This window comes from Ictidomys tridecemlineatus, chromosome 10 (assembly GCF_052094955.1).
Source record: "Ictidomys tridecemlineatus isolate mIctTri1 chromosome 10, mIctTri1.hap1, whole genome shotgun sequence".
In the NCBI taxonomy this organism is placed as follows: Eukaryota; Metazoa; Chordata; class Mammalia; order Rodentia; family Sciuridae; genus Ictidomys; species Ictidomys tridecemlineatus.
Genome location: NC_135486.1, coordinates 75,033,123 through 75,054,258, shown reverse-complemented (window position 1 = coordinate 75,054,258; position 21,136 = coordinate 75,033,123). Strand labels below are relative to the sequence as shown.

The following is a 21,136-nucleotide window of genomic DNA, read 5'->3' as shown; positions in this document are numbered from 1 at the left end:
AATTTTAGTGTTCATAAATAAGGTGTGAGTGGACATAGCCACAATTACTTAGTTACATATTGCTGCAGTTTGGCTCTAGAATGTTTCCCCAAAGATCCCTGTGCTAAAGTTTAGGTTCCCAGTTTGGTGCTGTTTGAAGGTAATGGAATCTTTTAGTGGGAGAGCCTAGTGGGCAGTCTTCAGGTCATAAGGGCATCCCTTTGAGGGACAGAGTGGGCACAAGCCTCCTTATTTCTCTTTTCCTCCCGGGCAAGAGATGAATGGGTTTGCTTAAGGACATGTTCCCGCACCCCACAAGAGGCCCAAAAGCAATGTGTCTGCCTGGTATTGACTAGAACCTACCAAATTCTCAGCTCAAACAAATCTTTTTTTTAATAAGTGGATTGCCCAGGTATTTGCTATAGTGGAGGAGAGCAAACACATGCTGTTTATGGGTGTTTTCCCTCACTATAGCTCAAGATTGAGTTATTCTTTCATAAACATTAAGGAGGGACCCCTCTTCTTCTCACCATTCTTTTGATATTTTTCTCCAATTTTCTATTCTGTAAGCTTGTTCCTGTCACAAGGCTTTTCATGCTAATTCTCCTTGCCCTTTGATCTGTTTCTCTGACTCTGCCATAACTTCCTCTCACATGTCTCAAATCTGCTACCTTTCACAGAGGCCTTCCTTGGTCATCAGAGAGAAAACAGCAGTATTAACTAATGAGAATAGCAAACAAAAGATTTCTAAAGTTCAATTCATGGTTTGTCTGAGTTCAAATCTTTTTTATTTCAGATGTTGAGTGTTTTAATAGGTATTACATTAAATCTGACATTAAATCTGATATTAAAAATCCAATAGCTTAGATGTAGTTTAGAAGACAATCTAGGAATTAAGAGTGTCATGCTTTTCTTTATCCAGCTCATCAAAGGGCTGAGTATGTGACCCTGGACAAATGATTTACTCTAATGGAGCATCAGTTTTCTCTTCAAAGATTTAGCAGTTATTGCCCTCGTCTGGAATAATAATTATGATGGTTAACAATAGGCATAAACCTTACATTAAACAACACAGCAAAAACAACCTAGCATTCATGCAACATATTACAGCTTGGACTATGATCATCAAGATTTCAGGTCTAATTTCTCAGCACCAGAACTAAGTCATACTTTCATGAAAACTTGCCAGACGCATGTCTACCAATGGTGCCATTATGGCTATCATTAAAAAAATAGTATCAAAAACTGGTTGGCTTAAACAACAAAAGTGTTGGCAAAGCCAACTCCTTCTGAAATCTATATGGGTATTCCTTTCATGCCTTTTCTAGATTCTGAAGGTTTGATGAAAAAAAAAATTATGCTTTCCATGGTTGATTAACTCTGGTTCTTCGTTGTCACAAAGCATCTGCCTGAGCGTGTCTGTCTTCATGTGGCTATCTTGAGAAAATCTCTCAGATGGGATTAGGTATCAACCTTACTCCACTGTGATCTTATGTTGAATAATTGTATCGGCAATGACTCATTTTCAAATAAGTTCATCTTGTGAGATAATATATATCAGGGCTCTGTTATGATTTGGACGTAAAGTGTCCCCCAAAAGCTCATGTGTGAGATAATACAAGAAGGTTCAGAGGAGAAATGATAGGGTTGTACGAGTCTTAATAAAATCAGTAAATTAATCCCCTGACAGGGATTAATTGAGTGGTAACTGAAGTAGTAGGGTGTGGCTGGAGGAGGTGGGATTAGGGCATGACTATGGGTTATATATTTTGTGCATTTGAGAGTGGTAACTGGCTCTCTCTGCTTCTTGGTCATCATGTGAGCCACTTCCCTCTGCCATTCACTTCTGCCATGATGTTCAGCCTCATCTTGAGTCCTAAGGAATGGAGCCATCTGAAACCTAAGCCCTCAAATATTTTTTTTTTTTTTAGTCACAGCAATGAAAAAGCTGACTACAACAGACTCTAAATATTTTTTTCTGGGTGTTAGGGACACAATTCAACCCACAACAGTACCTAACACTGTAGGGAAAGGATCTCCACTCTAATAGGGGGGATAGATATCAACAAATGGGCACCATTGTTGCCTAATTTCCTTCAGTGTTGTTTACTTTCTCCTCCTATCCCTTGTTCAAAGTTGGCATTGAAGAATGAACCACCTACCTACCCTCTGCATGAAGCTACCAAACTATGATCATCATTGGAAGCCCCAGTAAGCTAAGCTAACAGGGGAAGACTGGAATTGGTAGATTGTTAGGCTAGAATCTTGTCCATATATTCCAGAGTAGAAACCTCATGAAGTGCTATTGCGTCAGAGCTTCCAATTTTAAAAGTGAATGTGTGAGATATGAATGTATTGATCATTTATTAAAAGAATATGATAACATAAGAGCAAGTTGTAAATAGACATATATAGTAAAGTCCAAAGAATTTGACTTGGGATAATTATCCCTTAACTTTTAAACATTTTCTGGGACATGAGAGACATAGATGTATATCAACATACCTATAAAAAAAATTTACACTAATGATACTGGAGTTAAGTATTGTATAAATCCTTTCACAAATAGCAATGATTTAAAGACAGTGTGATATGTCCAAAAGTAAACAAAACTAAGTTTATTATTATTTTTTTTCGGGGGAGGGGGTACTGGGGATTGAACTCAGGGGCACTTGGCCACTAAGTCACATCCCCAGCCCTATTTTGTATTTTATTAGAGAGAAGATCTCACTGAATTGCTTAGCACCTCACCATTTCTGAGGCTTGTTTTGAACTCTCAATCCTCCTGCCTCAGCCCCCTGAGTCACTGGGATTACAGGTATGCACCACTGCACCCAGCCTAAGAGTTTATTCTTAAGCACACATGCATGTGCACATGCACACACACACACATACACACACAATTAGAAGGGGCAAAAATTATGTGTTTATTGTCCAGGATATTTCCCAATTCCCAGGGTTATGGTGATGGAAAATGGTTGATAAACATAGTCTTGGTCAGAGAATGTTGGCAGAAATCAGTTCAGAGCTGGAAAACCAGCTGGGAATAGAAAGATGAAATCTTGAGAGCAAGACAATACCTGAAGAATAAACCCAAAACCCCAGAATGTCTGGCTGACAGATAAAAGTACATATGGGGAAGGGAGATTCTATGGAGTCCAGCAATAAAGCAGGAAGAGGTCAGAGACAAATCTATTCTTAAAAGATAAAAGAGACATGGAGCAAGATATGTAATTTTACTGCTTTCTAAGCTGAATCAACTTTCTAGTTGTACAAAACATAGGCAGCAGGAAGCTGCAACAACGTCAGGGGTTTGAAGTGTTAGAAGTGAGATCCCAAGGATATGTCTGCAGTATCTGGATTTAGAAGACAAGTTCTAGAAGCAAAGTACCACACAAAAATGGCATGCCCCAAAATATGAGTAACATCTTTGTCCAAATCCATGCTGGTCAAATTACACAGTCATAGGGGTGGCCTTCAGAAGCCCAGACTAATAAAAGTAGCATGTGGAAACCATAACAACAGAGAAGAGACAACAGTGGCTGCATACCACAAAAAAGGGAAATATTTCAGTCATGTCCAGGCAAATTAATTGAATACTGCAGTAAAGGCACATCAAGCCTCAGAACACTACAGAATCCATGGATATAAAAGTATACCTAATTTATAACCAAAAGTTACTAGATACCTAGGGAAACAGGATAATCTGACCCATAAATAGGAACAGAGATGATAATCAGAAGCTGATTTCCAAAGGTCCTGGGTGCCAGATTTAGCTGATAAAGACCTTTATATCAGCGATTATAAAATATTCAAGGAATTCAAAACAGTATGATTGTCAAACAAGTGAAAACACAAGGGAATATGAAGTGAGAAATCTACAGAAAAAAATACAAAACTCTTTATCAATCAACATTTTATTGATAAAATTCTTTAGTTATTGCATTTCTCAATTATATGTTGGTGCTCAGAGACAAGGAATTTTGCATAAGGTATATCAGTTGATTCTTTGAACTTTTAGTAAGTTGCCAAACATCATATGCTTCTCCATAATTAAAAAATATTTTAAATGATCTAATTTAAATATTAATCAACAACTTGATTAAACATTCCTTTAATTTTTATGAAGTCATAAAATAGGAAACTTGAAACTTGCAAAAGGATTTATTCCCTTGTAGTTAGGATATTAATCACAAATGACAAGTGATTTTCTTAATTTCTGGGAAGTTTACAAGAACAGGTTTATGAGAATTTACCTAATGATTAATAATGTCATCAATTATACCTGTTATTCTTTTATTTCAGCACCTTACTTAATCTGACATGCTTTGTAAGTGTTGGAGAGTATGAGTAGTATTAACTTTACAAACCTTGGATAGCATAGTTTTGTAAATTATTTTTGTTGCAGGCATATATATATATATATATATATATATATATATATATATAAAATCACTAACAAAATTATATCCCATGAAATGTAAAGGAAGGTGTTCAGGCTAAAAAATACTTTATTTCTCTTAAATCTTTAAAATGATAAATGATTGTTTCAAGAAAATATAATAAAATGACTTATGGATGAGCTCAAATGTTTGTGTATATATATGTATATGTGTGTATATATATATATATACACACACACACTGAGTATATAAAAGACATACATATAAATGTATATAATTTTTTTAAATGCTGATGCTGTAGATTCAATTGGACAAATCATTCTTCATTCTCCTTAGAATTGTGAGAACTAAAAACATCAATAAGCTTTAAAAATTTACTAGCTGTACTCAACAACAGAAAGAAAATGACAAAATAATGTATCAATAAACTTAAAGATAGATGAATATAATCACCTGGTTTGAAATATAGAGAAAAGAGGTGGAAAGAAATAAATAGAACTTCAGAGATCTGTGGGAGTATATCAGATTTTAATATATGTAATTGAAGTTTCCAAAGGAAAGAAGAGAGAAATGATCACAACATTTAAAAAATAATAATAAATAATGGCGAAATTTCCTCTAAACTTGATAGAGAACATGAAATTCGGACCAGAAAATTTAATCAATTTTAAGCAAGATTTAAAAAGGAAAAATAATTACTACACACATTGTAGTTAGACTTCTGAAATACAAAGATAACAAAAATATCTTGAACTCAGCTAGAGAAAATAAATACATGGATTAAAGGGAGGAATGCTATTAATGACTTCTGACTTCTCCACAAAATTATGGAAGACAGATGATGTTGGAAAGAGAAAGTAAAAGAGCTGGCGGCAGGGAAAGAAGCACTCAGTGATGAATTCTCTGTTTAGTAAACATCTTGGGGAGTGGGGAACAGAATAAAAAAAAACTAAAGATGAGATTAAAACAGTTTTACATAATCAGAAAGTGAAAAAATTCATTACTAATAGAATTATATCCCATGAAATGTAAAGGAAGGTGTTTAGGCTAAAAGGTTCTTTATTTCTCTTAAATCTTTAAAAAGACATGATTGTTTCAAGAAAATATAATAAAATGACTTATGGATGAGCTTAAATGTATACAAAGGTTTATATAAAAGCAAAGCTTAAAAGACAGATGATAAGTAGAAAAGCATGGATCAAATTTTAATGTTAACTTGGAGTAGATTGTTAAGTTTAAAGCACATATTGCAGTTCTTCAAGCAATCAAGGGAAAATAATGCAGAGAGATGTTATTAGAAAACCAATTTTCAAAAACTTTTAATACAAAAGATGAAAGGAAAAACTAACCAAAACAGATTATTACTAGAAAAGTGATGAACCATAATGGGTAAAATTTAACATAGTAAAAGTAGATGACAAATACATATTTATAAACATCTACTAACAACAACAATATCAACAACAAAATCCACAGAAAACATTCCAAGAGAAGCTACTGAGAGAAGCATACAAATCCACAATCATGGATGGAGGCTTTATACCACTCTCAGAAATTTCTATATCAGATAGACAAAAAAAATTACTAAGAAAATAGAAGATTATGAGGACACTAGTAACCTAAGTAGCAATTATAGAACACTGTACTAAATAATGTGGAATGCACAATCTCTTTACGTACATCTGGAGTGTTCATCAAGATAAGAAATGCATTGTGAAATAAATCAAAAGATCTTATTGAGTATGATCTCTGAACAAAATGAAATTAAATTAAAAGCAGGTACTCCAAACATTGAAAAAAGCCTCAAGTGTCTGGAAATTAAATAATATACTTCTCCAAAATCAATGTGAAAATGAAGCAATTGCAAAACAAATGAGAAATTATTTTGATTCAAGTAATAATGAAATTAAAATGAGTTAAAATTTGTGGGATGCAGCTAATGTGATGATTGGTGGGGAGGGAATTTGTAGCTTTAAATGTATATGTTAGAAAATGAAGAAAGGGCTAATTATGCAAATTTCTACCACAACAGCAGGAACATGGATTTCTACACTCTAAATCCTGAAACCTTCAAATATGTGACCTTAGAAGGTAAAAGAACTTTTTCAGGTGTGGCTGATTCCTTGAGATAGGGAGATTATCCTGGAATATTCAGTTGGACCTACTATAATTGCATGGGTCTGTAAAAATACTCAAAAGTTCAGTTGAGTCCAAAACATAAGATAGGAGAAGAGGGGGGATATTTAAAGTGTGCAATAGAGCTGGCCCAATGTAACTGGCTTTGAAGACCAGAGATTAGTCCACAAGCCAGAAATGGTTGTGACATCTAGACACAGTGGACAATAACCAGCAGAGAAACCAGGATCTCAGTTCTACAAACTGCAAGGAAATTAATCCTTCCTTAGAGTCTCCAAAATGGAATGCATCCCTGCCAGCACTTTGACCTTACTCTGGGGTGATCTATGTCAGACTTCTGATCTACAGAGCTGTAAAATAACCAATTTGTATTAGGAAAGCTACTAAATTTATGGTAATGTGTTATGGCAGAAACACATCTAATAGATGGATTTTAAAAGAGATAGAACACACAAACTACTAGTGTTAACAGCAAGAGTAGATTTGACTCCAGACTGCTAGTATACAAAGATAAAGAGGTAATGAACATTTTGTTTCAATAGTTGTGATGACAGATGAAATATACAAATCTTCTGAATATTATAAATGACCAAAGATAGCATGAGAGGAAATGAAAGATTTAAATCATCCCTAACTGTTAGTCTAAATACTAACAGAACTGAATTTGTAATTTAAATTCTTCCCACAAAGAAAATTCCAGGGCCAGAAAGCATATTAGTAAATTCTATTGAACATTCAGGGAAATAAAAGAATACTAGTCCTACATGAAATATTTCATAAAACTCAGGAGGAAGGAATGCTTTCTAATCTATGTAATGAGACTAGCCTTAGTCTGATACCATGCCAAAAGCATTAGAGGAAAGGTAGATGCCCACCAGTATTCCTCATGAGTTAGACGCACATATCCTTAACATTAGCAAATCAAATCCTTAGTACACACACACAAAAACAAAACAAAACAAAACAAAACAAAAAAACAAGATAGCACCCGTTCATGTGAACCTCTCTGCAAACCAAATATACAATGGGACTTCTTGGGTGTGAAAAAGTGTATGTTTGAAAGCCTTTTGTACCTGATGGAGGGAAACTGGCAACAGATTCAAGAAGGATACTTTCATATTTTCTTCTGAAGTGTTTACTGGAAGTTCTAGATATTTCAAAGACTTAAGAAAAAGATTAGAAAGGATGTGGTGTTTTGATCAGGGATGATGTGGTATTTAGCAAGTTCTAAGAAATATGTATAAAAACATGCCCACTAGAACTGACAGGTGAATTTGTCAAGGACAGAGTGTAAGAGGTTATTATACAAAAATCAATAGTCTTTCTATAATAGACACAAACCCTTGGAAAATGAAATAAGAAATGCTATTCCACTTGAATAACATCCAAAAACATTTTATACATAGGGATAAATTTAACAAATGGTGAAACATTTGTGTGCTAAAAACTACAATCCATTACTTATAAATTATAAAACTACTAAATAAATGGAGAACACCTAAATAACTGTTTCTAGTTGGAAGACTTAATATAGTTAAAATGTCAGTTCTCTAAATTAAACTATATATCCAACATGCAATTCTAATAAGAATTTTATTAGGAGCTGGGGATAGGGGTGCATGCCTATAAGCCTGGCTACTCAGGAGGCTGAGGCAGGAGGATTACAAACTTGAGGGCAGCCTCAGGAATTTAGTCAGACCCTGCCTAAAAACGAAACAAAACAAAAACAAATTAAAAGGGCTGTGGATGTAGCTCAGTGGTAGAGAGTCGATCAGTTTGATCCCCTGTATTGGGAAAAAGAAATTTCAGCAAGGTTTTTAGTGAGGGAAAACATTTCACAAGCTAATTCTAACATTTACATAGAAATGAGAACAACTTTCATTAGCCAAAGCAATTTTTAAAAGGAAAACAAAGTTGGGGAATTTATAGTACTTGTTCTCAAGGTGTAACATAAAGCTAGGGTAGTCAATACATTATGGAATTAGTGAAATAGACATATAAATGAATGGAACAGAATAGAGATTCCCCTAAATACCCAACACGTATTCTGTCAATTGATTTTTGAAAAGTAACATATGTGATTACATGGAGGAAAGAATAATCTTTTCAATAATGGGGCTGGAGCATTAGCTGTTCATAGAAAAAAAAATGAACCCTGATGATCATCTCATATAAAACATGAAAATTAAAGAAATAGGAAAGACAGCAGAATGTATCAGACATAACTTTTCTATGTTCATACATGAATATTCAACCAGTGAAATTCCACATCATGTACAAACACAAGAATGGGATTCTATTTAGCATAAGTTATACTCCATGTATGGATAATATGTCAAAATACACTTTAATGTCACGTAGATCTAAAAAGAATAAAAACTTTTAAAAAAATCAGAGCTGTATACATAGACTGAAATTACAAAACTAAGAGAAAATCTTTGTTGTGATCAAGCAAAGATTTCTTACAACAAAATAATATGAACCATAATAAAATATTAGTTATGTGTTGTGTTGGTAATTTGGATTAGTCCCAATAAAGTTCTCCTTGAAAGTTGACATTAAAAAAGCATAGAGAGAAAGTCACATGTGGGGGATATGATATTTTCAATGCAGATATCTGAAAAGTGGCTTTTATCCATAATTTAAAATAATGCCTACAACTCAATATCAAAATAACAGACAGAATACAATAAATTAACTGAACAAAAGACTTAAGACAAAAGACACTTCACACAAAACCAATGTGCACATGAAAGGAAACTCAATGCTATTTGTTCTCAAGAGAATGCCAATTAAAACCACAGTGAGGTTCTACCATCAATTCATTAGAATGGGTACAATCGAAACGACTGGCAATACCAACTGTTGACAAAGATGCCCAGCAACCAAAACACTAACACATTGCTGGTGGAGTCAATTTTACAGTCACTTTGGACAACTGATTTGCTTTTCTTATATAGTTAAACATACATTCACCATATGACCTAGGATTTTCACTTTCAGCTATTTCAAACCTTAGAGAAATGCATAACTCTACTCACACAGACTGGCATGTGAATGCTCATACAGCTTTGTTCAAAATAATTCCCCAATGGAAATTACAGAATAGGTGAATGGATGAAAAAATTGTGGAGCATACATAAAATAAGGCACTTCTCTGCAATTAAAAAATAAATCTACTGAGGAACTCAATCACCTTTGTGAATCTTAAAGGCATTATGCTAAGTGAAAGAAGCCAGGCACAAAGAAAACATGCTGTGTGATTTCATTTATATAACATTGTACAAATTGTAAATTACTCTATAGTGACAAACTAAACCCGTGATTGCCAAGGGCTGGATTTGGGGGAAAGAGTTGATGGCTCAGAGGCACCAGGAAATTTCAGATTGAATGGAAATTTTCTGCATCTTGATTGGGTGCTGGTTTCACAGCTGTACATGTAAATGAAAACTCATCATATCATTCAAGCAATGGTTTGAAAAGCACCCAGAAAATGTCAGATTATATGGTATGGTTTAAGGAGAGAATTGTTCTTTTTTCCTTGGGTAATCAGTTAAAAGTATCCCAAGAGATATTGAGTTCTTAGTATACACTTACTGTTTTCTTGTGATTTTTCTTTATGGACACGTGGGTACTACTACCATGTCAATGAACAGAGAAAAGTGTATGAGATGAAGGGACGTGCATAACCACACATCAGCTTGGCACAAATGTGGAGGTTAGATGTATATCCTATTAATTGACAACTCTCTTATGTTTAAATCTCTGGCTCACACTGCTTGCCATGGCTGAACAAGTTGCCCATCTTCTACTAGGATGGGACTACAGATTAAACTGTTGGATGAGGTCATTTTCTTTCTATTAAAATGAGGTGACAGAGCTCAAGATTGAGCAACAAAATCCACGGGTGATGAGGCATGAGGCTCCACAATTCTGAAATCCCATTCAGTACTTCTCATTTCTTTTACAGTTAAAAACAATTTAGCTGTTACGACTACTTGTATCAATATTTTTTTTTTAAAAAAAGCACAGCAAATAGAAAAAATGCATGTGGATACAGAAAAAGAACTGAAGTAAGTATAGGAAATGAAGAATATGCTGGCTGCAGAAGGTCAGAAACAATACGTTGTAATTTTTCTTGATCACAGTAGCCTAACACAATGCTAAGTTCATCACAGGCTAATTAATCAAATTACTCTTGCCAGCCTACCAGCTGAACTTTTACTACACTGTAATTCCCTGGACGACCAAGGTGTGGCTTTTTCATGTTTCTTTTTCCCATAGATTCTGACTTATTGCCTGTTGTATAGTTGATACTCAGCAAACATTTAGAAAGAATTAAGCAAAAGTCGAGTGTCGTAGTCTGAGAAAACAATACTTATACTTTCATGTTGCCTTTTTATTTTCATTCTGGAATCACAGATCATTTTGTCTATGTGAGAAAAATAACAACATGTACTCTCTTCATAAGGTATTTTCTATTTCAACACCTGTGCAATTCTAAGGTGAAAACTGTTCCCAAACAGCACAAGAGCTAATGGTAAGTGCAGAACTATTGTTAAAAAGAAGCTTTTTTCCCCCCTCTGGAAATTGTAATGTCACAGCATATCAGCAAAAGAAGAAGAAGAAAAGGCTTCTGATATGATGTATGCTTAGGTATTAGGACTTGGGGCTATTACTGGTTCTTTTATCTATTGAAAAAATGGATAGGGTAAACGTAATTTCAGTGTTATTCAATATTTTATTAATGGGAGAAAGCATCATTTTAACTACAGCAATCTATAGAATTACGGACTGATTACTGGTTCAAATGACAGAGTTCTACAATGAAACCCATAATTTTACATTACGTTCTGCAAGAGTTGATGGCAGCTCTTCACATATAATGGTGTTGCTAGCTTAGAATCTTGTTAACACTAGTAGTCAGATAGGTTGTGCTTATCCTCTCATATTCTTATTTTGTGCCAGATACAAAATTTTTTTTCAAAGATTTATTGGCCTTTATTCTTTCGGTGTGGATTTTGGTCAATTAGAAATTGCAGGATGAGGCAATTTTTGAATCTCAATTCAAAATTTTAAGAATTAAGGAATGGCAACACAGTAAAGAACTGAATCTTTTTTTTTTTCAAAATTAAAAAATATAAGTGCTCTGGTTGGACTTGCATTTAGCTCTTTGTAGCTATTTCTAGTCCCTGATTCCATGGAAAGTCGCTGTGGAGTTAGCTGCTTGTTACTGGGCAACAATTTATTCCAATTATAACTGAAATGCTGCTAATAGACAGTTACTGGTGGAGAAGAACAGATTTTAAAAAATGAACTATTAAATCCACAGCATTTTCTTTTGTTGTAAAGAGGCAGAGATTATTCTATCAATTGACATTTTCTAATGTTCTGAGATTTTTTTGGACATTTCAAGTGATCTGGGGGGCATGGATGAGGACCCATGGGTGGCAAAGTTCAGAGCTGCTATGTGTAGAAATGACACCATTAGATAAAACAGCTACAGAGACCAGGGACCACATGTCACCAGTGTATGGAATGCCATATTCTCTATAAGAGAAATGCAAATTGCATGCAACCTTCAAACACTATAGCAGAGATTTTCCTTTGGAAAGAGGTTTCAGTGTGTATTTGGTAACTAAATTCTCTTTTTGAAAACCTCTCCATTATGTTTCTACATATCTATTGAACAAAAGATAAAGCTATACACAAACTACCACAGTTTCCGAAGAACAACAGAGAATAACAAAATATTATCCTTGATGTTTCCTATGTGCTTTTAAAAGCAAATTAAAGGGTGGGGGGTAGGAAAATCATACTTCTTAAGTTTCTTGACTCAAATCCAAGCAGACTCATTGACAAGTCTAAATCTTTCCATGTGTCTTTCAGTTTCTGAAGCCAGAACCTGGATAAGCTCAAAATTTACCACAGGGATATATTCTCAGACATGTTTGGTATAAAACAAAACAAAACAAATATATTGAGGCTATTTTTCTTCTTTATATATTAAAATCCAATCTAAAATATACTGACCACAGTTGAAAAATTTACATGCACTGAAGAAATAGGAATCCATTGGTAGCAGGAGATTTAACATTGAGAACTTTATCTGACAAGTAACAGTCATACATTTTTAAATGTCTTAACTGAGCTGGTCAGTGGTAAAGGTAGTTAAAAAAAAAAGCTGATTGTTGAAAATGTACACTCTCAAGTTTGTTTCTCCCTCACAACAGAATAGCAGTCGAGGACAGTATCTGTAGTAACTCCAGGCAGAGTATATAGAAATACTTGTTGAATTTAATTGGGTTGAATTAAAATCTATCCTTTTAAAGAATAAAGTTGGCCTCTCAAGTACCAGGTCCCAAAATGATGTAGGTTCTCCACAGTTGACTGTCTAATGAACTCCTGACGAGTTACAGATGAAAGGGATTAAAATAACTTTCCCAAGCACTTACTTTAGTCTATTTCATTATCTGGACTAAGGAAGTCTACGATAATTACAGTCTTCCTTAAAGAAAGTTTCATCCTTGCACTTCCTGTTTGAGGTGTAAACAGCAAAACAGTTCTGTTCTGCAAGGGTCCTATTAAAGCCCAATAATACCCCCTGCAAAGCAGTTACTTGGAGAAAGTCAAGAATTCTTTCTGACAGGACACTGAAACTCCAACCCCAAACAATCAACAACTCATTGTCATAGTGCGACAATCTTAGCTCTGTTGCAAGTGGGCAAATAGTCAATTTGCAGAGAGAAGCATCATCAGGGTAGACAGGAATGCTGTTATTACCCATTATAAGTATGACTCGAAGGTCATATATCAGGCAATTACACCTTTTCATTACATGCTAACCTCTCACGGCAGGGAAGCCACGCTTATGACTGCATTAGACAGACAAAGCCTTCAGCTCTTTAAAAAAAAGGAAAAGCCAAAAAAAAAAAAGATAAAAAAATTAAATTCATTTCTTACCAGCACGTTGCAGTACCAACTCGCTCACAGGAATGTTGCCTTTACAGGTTTCTCTTTTAATTATCCTAGAAGCAGGGAGACAGGGGAAAAAAAAAAAAAGGCAAAGAAGAAGCAGGGTGGTTAAATTAGCGTGCTGGAATCTTTTCAGTTTGTCGCAGAGTAGAAAAATAAAAAAGGAAAAAAAAAAGGGCTCAGTAATTTAAATTTGCTCTCAGTTCAGCCTGCATCGCTGGGTCCCGCCCCTTCTTCCCGCTGGGTTCTACTACCTGCAAGGCTGGAACTGACAGCTACTGTGCAAACAAAAAAAAAGGCAACAAGCATGCTGGGACCATTCTGTCTGCTGTTTGGGGCTCACTTGTCCTGACAACTAAAAATTATCCGTGGAAAGGTATTCTTCATTTTCTATTTGAAGTGCTTACAGGTAATTGCCTTCCATTTGAACTGATCCACCATAGTTCGTGATAGTGGGGTTTGCTTACTGTTGTTTTTTTTTCCTTTTATTTCACTTTTTCTAAATATCTATACAAATGATTATTATTTAAAATACACTTTTGATATTATTTTTTAGTGCCATGCTTTGTATTCCTTATGGCCCTTTCCCCTGCTCCCCAATATATTCTCTCCTGTCTTTATCTCACAAACATTGAAATTTCTAGGAATATGATGATAGGAATACCAAAATTATTCGAGCTTCCACTTCTCCTTAGACTTTTTTTTTTTGAGCATGTAACGCTGAGAATAATCGATATGAAAGAGTGCCTAGGAAGAAGTTTTCATAAGCCACAGAAACTTCTTAGAAGGATGCAATAAGAAACATAAAATGTCTGCACAACAACAAAAAGTTTATCCTAACATTCACGAACTGGGAAAATAACTAAAGATCACAGAGATAAACTTGTTTTGCTTTGCAAATTTAACTTAAGATGTCTCCTATATGAAAATCCCTCTAATTTTAGCAACAGCAACAAAAAATATGTCTCCTATAGAGAATCCCTCTAATTTTAGCAACGGCAACAAAACCCGAACTTTTATGGGAAGTACATTGCTAGTTTGTAGCAAAGGAATTATAAAAGATAACAAAACTCATCAGTGTCTGTCAGAATGTAAATTGCTTACACAGACTTTCCAATTGGCTTCTCCCTTCTTGCTCTTTTCAGATGAGGGAGCTGTGGGCTCCCTTGGTACTGAAGCTATCACAAGTCTGCAGATCCCATGCACCATCTACAACTTGGCCTCCTGACCTCAAGTACTGTTTCATAATGGGATGCAGCACCGGTTCTTCTAATAAAGATGGACTTTCCTTGGCTCTTTCTGCTACTCTGAGAGTGTCATGATAGTTGGCCTTGTCCCATAGTTGGGATGTGGTAGATGTAGGAGTAAAAGGTACCACTCTACGTTCTTTGCCACTGGATGAAAACATGGAAGAGGGATACTCCTGATGGTATGATAGTGTTTAATCTGCTATTTGCTTGATAGTCTTTGCATTTTTAAAAATATTTCCCCTTATCACCATTCCTGCCTTACATGTAGAATCCCTTAATGTCACGCATGGGCTGTGTTAATGCACTCCACTATCCACAATCTGACTTTCAAAAGCTAAATTATTAGTGTAAATTAAATAAATATTTAATCATATAAATTGGCAAATATGTAACTGAATATCGGATACATGTACTCTCATTGGAGGTTATCATAAAAACAAATTAAAAATGGAAAGGTCTGAGGAGGTGAAATTCAAAAGGACATAATTTCCTTGAATTATAACCTTCACTGGGATTATTTCTTGTATTACTGCTATCAATGAATGCCTTTGCTCAGTTCCCACTAATAGCTAAAGCATGGAAAATAAGGCAGGTCAAGCACTGAAGAAGCCATGTTGACTTCCCAGGTAGTTAGGCAATCAGCTGTAATCAAACAGTGGTAAATTACACCAACGTGCTAATTATGGTACTTTGTCACAGCATAAGATGCAATAAAACCAACCCATGCCTCAGTTTGGAAAGTGTTATGCCTAGATTTTTCAAAAGATTTAATTGAACCGAAGCATTCTATAATTTCAAGTGCCTTTCCTTCAATCCTTTTCAAAGAAAAAGTTTCAGGAAAAAAAGAACTATGGACAACTGAAGAAAAATTAATGATAATGGCTTTGTAAAATCAAAATCTTTATGATTAAAAATATTTGTGACTAATATGGCAATATTCATTACTTAGGACATGTTAAGAAATATACAAACATACACAGAGTAGCACATATTTATATTCTAAAAGTCTGTTTCAGATGAAGAAGAAAGAATATTGGTATGGTCATCAATGCTTAATGAGCTTAATTAGCAGACTATTAAGCAGATTAAAATATCCTGACATTGAACTTTAGAGAAGGAATATTTTCATTTAAATAAGGTCAATTAGGTTTTAGAAAATGTGTAAAGTACATGGTTCCAGTAACCATTTAACCTGTTACTTGCTAATGGGAAATATATTACATAACTTATACCCACGTAACATATGGAAAACAAACCATTTCAAAAATTAGTTCCTACTGAATCATTGGGAAATTATGTATAGTGATACACTGTTAAGTGGCTTTCAAATCATGGGGATATGTTCAAAGAAATACACTCAACAAGTTTATTGGACATATTACTAAACTAAGTGTAATATAGCACATTTAAAAAATTTTCATATTCAGAGTAACTCAACATCAAGGTGGGGAATGTACTTACTTTTTAAAAAAACTATGAAATAAACACATTTTAATTTCAGTTATATTAACAATTAAATATAATTTTAAAACTTATTGTATATACTAAATTTATTTTTTGATAAATGTATTCCTAATTCCAAGTTCAACTCTCTTAAGTGTGATTTAATGTTTTTGCCTTTTGAAGAATGGAATAATGCCTATGCTTGATCTATGGTGACCCTGAAGTTTTACTGCAGTAGTCAACATATAATGATAAAATTCATTTTTTTTTACTTTTAGTGTACTATTTAGCTATCATAATTAACAACTGTAAAACTGGGTGACTAGGAAATATTCATCTGACTCCTGTCATAAAAATAATCTATGTGCCCGGCATAGTGGTGCATGCCTGTAATCCAAGTGGCTCAGGAGGCTGAGAAAGGAGGATTGGGAGTTCAAAGCCAGCCTCAGCAACAGCGTTTGAGGTGCAAAGCAACTCAGTGAGATCCTGTTTCTAAATAAAATACAAAATAGGGTTGGGGGTGTGGTTCAGTGGCTGAGTGCTTCAGTGTTCAATCCCCATTACCCCCTGCCCCCCCCAAATACTGTGACTTCGATTCATGGATTGTGTTTTTGACCCATATCTTTATTTTTATAGCAATTAAATTTATGAAAGAAAGGTTAATTAGATATTTAACAACATACATTTACATAGGCAAAGAATTATTGATTTTAAGGAGATTTTAACACTCATTTCTTTAAGAGCAAGTAGAAATAGAATTTAACTTGGTGTTTGTATTATAAAGAAATCAAAACAGAAACTGAGATTTGGCCTAAAATATAACAAAGGCCACGAGAATCCCTGAAACTTTGGCTTGAAGCCATTTCCACTTCGCTGCGACATTCTTACATAGACAGAAGACATACTACAGATGAACTAGGCTTTTAGATTGAATTTGGTCGGAAGCATAAGGCAGCCTGTGCTCACATGGGGCCAGATGGGTAAACTTCACATCCTTGTACTATTGGTACTGGTGTATGTGATACATAAGGTGGCATGGCATTTTATTACCATCTAAACATACAGGAAATGATGAGCATACACTATGAGCTATGGAAAATATAAACCAAGAAGCCTGAGTTAGACACAAAGAGCTAGAGCATTTTACAGAAATGCCTATTACCTGGTGAAACTGGCTGCTAGACTTTTGCATATTGACAAGAAGTGAAGTTTCATATGGAAGAGAAGATGACAAATGTACATGCACATATGTGGATTCTCTTGCCTATCTATGGCATTCAATTTGGCAGGGACTATGCATACATATAATTTCAAAGGAAAAGATTTTATGGCATACCTAATAAGCTGAGAAAATGCATTCTGTATAACTAAGTAAATAATATGAACTATGCCTTAAACACTCCAGAAATCAGACACATTTAGCTGTATACTATTGCTTCAAGTGGGGCACTAAGCAATGGTCGATACTGGCTTGAACTGACAGTGTTCTGTCCTTGTTTCTGGACCTTACTTTTAGTTTTGCTTATGAGTTTTCTTGAATTAGAACCTTTATCAATTGACTGAAAAGGAAGTTTCGCCCTCACATCCCACAGATGCTCTGCAAAATGCTCATCGACATAGCTTCTGTTTTCCGATATTGTTAGTAAGGCAGAATTAAATGAATTGCTATTTTGGTACGTTAGCAAAGGAATATAGCATTTCATTCCAAAACTTAGACTTTCTTTTCAAGCCATTGGTAAGAAAGTAGTTTTTAGGGCAGTTATTTTTCCCTAGCCATGATTTTCTCTCAGAACTGATATTCAGTATACTTCCTTATTTGTGGCTTTGATTTTTGGGGTTTCAGTAACCCACAGTCAACAGTGCTGTGACAATATTGAGTGGAAAATTCTGAAATCAACAATTCATAAGTTTGCAATAACTTTTATTATAGTAGACTGTTATAATTATTCTACTGTGTTATCATTGTTGATCATTTACTGTGCCTAATTTGTAAATTACATAGAAAAAACAGTATACAGGGTTCAATATGCTCTAGTTTCACGAGGGGTCTTGGAACACACCTACGAATAAGGGGAGAATGTTGTAATGTCCTGGTTTCAGTTCTAAGAAAAAAAAATCAGAGATGCTAATGGGAAAGATCAGATTTGAAACCTAGAAATGTTCTTGATTCTTTTTTTCTGAAATAATTTACCAACTTTATTTATGTTCAAGTCATTTCAAAACTTGAGACAGTAGGTATGATTTTCCTAGACTAAAGTTAATTTTGTCATACAGTTAGTGGTTTATCTGGTAGTTCACTAGATATTACATAGAATAATAGGCTTGATTATTTATTTAGACAAAAGTTGGGTAATGGATAGTTATGTCTTTATGCCCTTTCTCGTTCTCTCTCTACTGTTTACAGTATGACATAAACTCTTTAGCATTTCTGTTCCTTGTCAGTGTGTACCACTGTGGGAAAAACAAAAATATCCACTGCCACCCAAATGAAAAAGCAAGCAAATGATTTCTAAGTGCACTATTGTGAAAATAAGATACTTTATAATTTTGAATGAAAGGTAAGCCAATATGTTGTCACAGAAAATTGTTCATTTTAATTTTCCAAATTATTCTGTTAAAATGCAGACATGATGTATCAAAATATATTCTACTGTCATGTATAACTAATTAGAATAAATAGAAAATGCAGAAGTGATATGGTTAAGTGAACATCTCAGCACTGTGCTGAGAAAAAGCATCATGAGGATCCACATGCAACTTTCTAAGAAGTTTGCTTTTACCTTTGAAGCAATGAAAAGCCACTGAAGTATCTGAAGTAGAAACATGGCATAATTATTTATGTATTATTGGAAGGCAAATCTGCCAGAGCATTTAAAATAGATTGAAGCAAGGAGGGTTCTTAAATGATATATTAACCTGAAAATATCTTACCTTGCTGGGTTGAAAAGAATTTAAGTTAGGTTTTTGGAGAAACATATTTGACAATATAAAATATCATTTAATATTTTGGGGAAAGGGTAATGAAAAAAAATGAATGAAGACAAAAATACAAAAGAAATACAGGGATCAAAGTAATGTCTAACATGATTGCATAATATTGTATACCCTTGGTAGAAGTAAACTATAATTTGGGTCTAAGCTTCTTGGATAATGAGATATTAGAAAAGAATTTTATAGGTTCCCACAGGATGGTCCCAGAATGGTGTATTAAACAAATTTCTCAACACATTTTTATTTTATATACGGTACAACTGGGAACTGGACTCAGTGCTTACTCTCAGGCTAGTTGAACAAAGACAAGTTGATGGAATTATCATAATGAGCAGTGAGGGTCCAGTTGTGGAGCATGAGAGTGGACACTAAGGACATTCCCTGTTGGGACCTGAGGAACCTAGGTGGCTTCTAGGGAGGAAGGAACATCAGTGTAGCATCCTGAAGACTAGGAAGAAACACACAGTAAAGAAGGGACCAGGCCAACTGAAATAGATGAAATAGTCACACGCAAAGGGAATAGAAGCGGACATCTCTCTCTTTATATGAATCAACAGTTGTGTCTCAAGTCCAAAGAACAGAACACTTGAAATAAATTTTAAACCAACTCATAATAAAATATCCCCTAACAAATGTTGATAGAATTAAACTTTCTAAAGACAGTAGATGTCATTTACCTAAAATTGTGATATGGTTAAGTGAACATCTCAGCACTGTGCTGAGTTAATGTTGAAACATTATGGTTAATGTTGAAACCTAGTAACATTCTCACTAGAGTCAGAATCAAGAATGATTTCGATTTTCCTTGTTATTCAACATTTTCTTGGCCATATGGGATAAAGATAAATAATAGATGTCTTGTAAAGAAGAACAACTCCATAATTTGCCTTTTTTATTTTCAGGTAATACATAAAACACCTGACATAAAACACCTAAGAGACTCTACATATAAGGAGTTATAACTAATAGGAAATCATCAGGGTTACTGATGCAAAAGAAATACACGATAATCTAAAATACTCCTGCACCTTAGCAAAAAAACCCATGAAATTTAGTGGAAAACAAAAGCTTCTAAATACTTGGAACAAAGCTATTAAGCCTAGAGGTGTACATTTAACAAAAGGAATACAAGATCTTGAAAAAATTATAAAGTGCTATTGAAATGTATAACATAGGATATGAATGTTTTAGAGTGTTATAGGGAACCAATTTCAACTAATTTATGAATGCAAAGTGATTTTAATCAAAATAAGATACTTATGAATCCACAATATCTTGCTTGAACTGCACATGAGGCCTCTTCTCTAAAATAGAGAATATATTTGGGGTATATATGAAAATTTACCAGATATTTCCTAATAAGAAAAATGAGACTATAGCTTCAGGAAACATAGTTTGACCCAAAGAAAATAAATGAAAGGAATAAATTTTACAATGATACACAATGAAGACAAAAAGAAGAATCATTTTTAAAGGAGACTTTAACTTCCAACATGATGCAGTAAGGAGGTATGGAACTTAACTTTCTGACAGACTATAAAACTAGGTAGGATACATGAAACAACTGGGTATTAGCACTGAACTATACAGTGCTCTGGACTAACATCCTTTAAAGAAGTGAGACACATCAGATGAGTACCACATTTGCATCCTCTCTCTCTCTCTCTCTCTCTCTCTCTGGAGAGATCCCCAAATATACGCAGGAGAGGAAAGCTAAACCAGAGTGTTTGATATCTTTGACAAGAACAGGAGGCAGGGGCTTCAAGACTATGGGAAAAGTCACAATTTGTAGGACAGGTTACTGGAAAGACACGTCCATGTAGAAAGGAAATTCTGAGTATGTGAATGGGGTTCCTGGAAGGTGCTAGCTTAAAGCCAGGGTGGGATTCTTCATCTCTTAGCTGAGAAGATTGAGAGTGGGACCAAGATTACAGTTCTATGAAAGGCTTCTGGTCCAAT

At 34.5% G+C, this 21,136-nt stretch overlaps 1 protein-coding gene across 1 annotated transcript in view; it reads right to left on the bottom strand.

Annotated features, from left to right (window-relative positions):
• Celf2 (CUGBP Elav-like family member 2) overlaps positions 1-13,696 on the bottom strand; it is a 780,843-nt gene extending 767,147 nt beyond the window's left edge. Inside the window, exon 1 of the mRNA XM_078023205.1 lies at positions 13,482-13,696. The gene's annotated coding sequence lies outside the window, so the exon portion shown is untranslated. The remainder of the gene's footprint in view (positions 1-13,481) is intronic.
• Positions 13,697-21,136: the final 7,440 nt, after the last annotated feature.